The sequence below is a fragment of the Egretta garzetta genome, unplaced genomic scaffold, assembly GCF_000687185.1.
Source record: "Egretta garzetta isolate BGI_Z169 unplaced genomic scaffold, ASM68718v1 scaffold703, whole genome shotgun sequence".
NCBI classification, from domain to species: domain Eukaryota; kingdom Metazoa; phylum Chordata; class Aves; order Pelecaniformes; family Ardeidae; genus Egretta; species Egretta garzetta.
Window position 1 is genome coordinate 14,392 of NW_009259048.1, and position 1,479 is coordinate 15,870.

Here is a 1,479-nt window from a genome sequence, read left to right on the forward strand (position 1 = left end):
AAGAGCGATGTGAGTGCACCCGTGGGTGCGAGGCTGTCGGTCCCCAGGGATGCCGTGGCCACCCGGGTCCCCTCATCCCCTTGCCCAGGGTGACTCAGCCCTTTGCCTGGCATAAAGGAGCCCATTCTCCAGCCGGAGGCTGATTTATGCGGCTCTTCCCCACGCCCGGCCGCACAACGGGGCGATTGAGCCCCCTTGGCTCCTTGCAGCCCCCCTGCAAGGCCAGCACCCTTTGGGAGAAGGAGCAAAGCCACGTCTGCTGGGGCGATGGGGTCCCCGCCGCGATGCTGGGGGTACCCGGCAGCTCCCGGGGCTGGGTGGCCGCGCGCTGTCCCCCCGGGCAGCCTGCCCAATGCGGGCAGGAATAGCGGCTGGTTTTGCTGGCTCATTGCTGAAGGCGCTGGCACGGGGATGGGGTGGGCTGGCATCCCATCCTGCTCTCGCCAGCCAGCCCAGACGACGGTCAGGGCAGTGCCTGGCCAGCAAGTGAGCTCTGAGCGGCATCAACCGGGCCCCAGGGATGGGGGAGCATCGCCCCAGGGATGGGGAGCATTGCCCTAAGGATGGGGAGCATTGTCCCAGAGGTGGGGGAGTGTCACCCCAGGGATGGGGAGCATTGCTCTAGGGATGGGGGAGCATTGCCCCAGGGGGGGAGCATCACTCTGGGGATGGGGAGCATCACTCTGGGGATGGGGAGCATCACGCCAGGGATGGGGAGCATCACCCTGGGGATGGGGAGCATTGCCCTGGGGTTGGGGAACATTGCCCCAGGGATGGGGAGCATTGCCCTAAGGATGGGGAGCATTGCCCCGGGGTTGGGGAACATTGCCCCGGGGTTGGGGAACATTGTCCCAGAGGTGGGGGACCATCGCCCCAGGGAGTGAGCATCGCCCCAGGGAGGACCATCACCCCAAGGACGGGGGAGCATTGCCCCAGGGATGCGGGAACATCACCCCAGGGATGGGGAGCATCGCTCCGGGGATGGGGAGCATCACCCCAGGGATGGGGGAGCATCACCCCAGGGATGGGGAGCATCGCTCCGAGGATGGGGAGCATCGCCCCAGTAGAAGCATCTCCCTGGGCATGGGGCCCCTGTCCCCAACCCATGCTGATGGATGGCCCCAGGCACATTTTCCTGGTGGAAAGCATCCTGGAAGCGCAATCTGTGCCCTCCCCTGTCCCCCCAGTCCTGCCCTGGGGCTGCTTCCCCCTCCACTCCCATCGTCCACCCCCAGCCACCCGGCCACAGGAAGGAGGAGAGCCGGGCTGGAGCGGGTCCAAGTGGGAGGACGAGGCTTTATTAAATTAATGTCAAGGCAGCGAATACATCCGGTGTGGGTCAGCCCCACGAGCGTCGGCGGGTCGGGGCTGGGGACCCCCGGGGTGCCCTCACCCCAAGGCGCTGGGTCCCGGGGTGCAGCGTGGGGGGGTCCCCAGCCTCCAGCTGGGCTTCCTGGCGGGGGGGGGGGGGGGGGACTG

General features: G+C 67.5%; 1 protein-coding gene across 1 annotated transcript in view; it reads right to left on the reverse strand.

Moving 5' to 3' along the window:
- The window catches only part of NES (nestin), a 15,347-nt gene that overhangs the window by 5,932 nt on the left and 7,936 nt on the right, over positions 1 to 1,479 (reverse strand). The window lies entirely within an intron of this gene.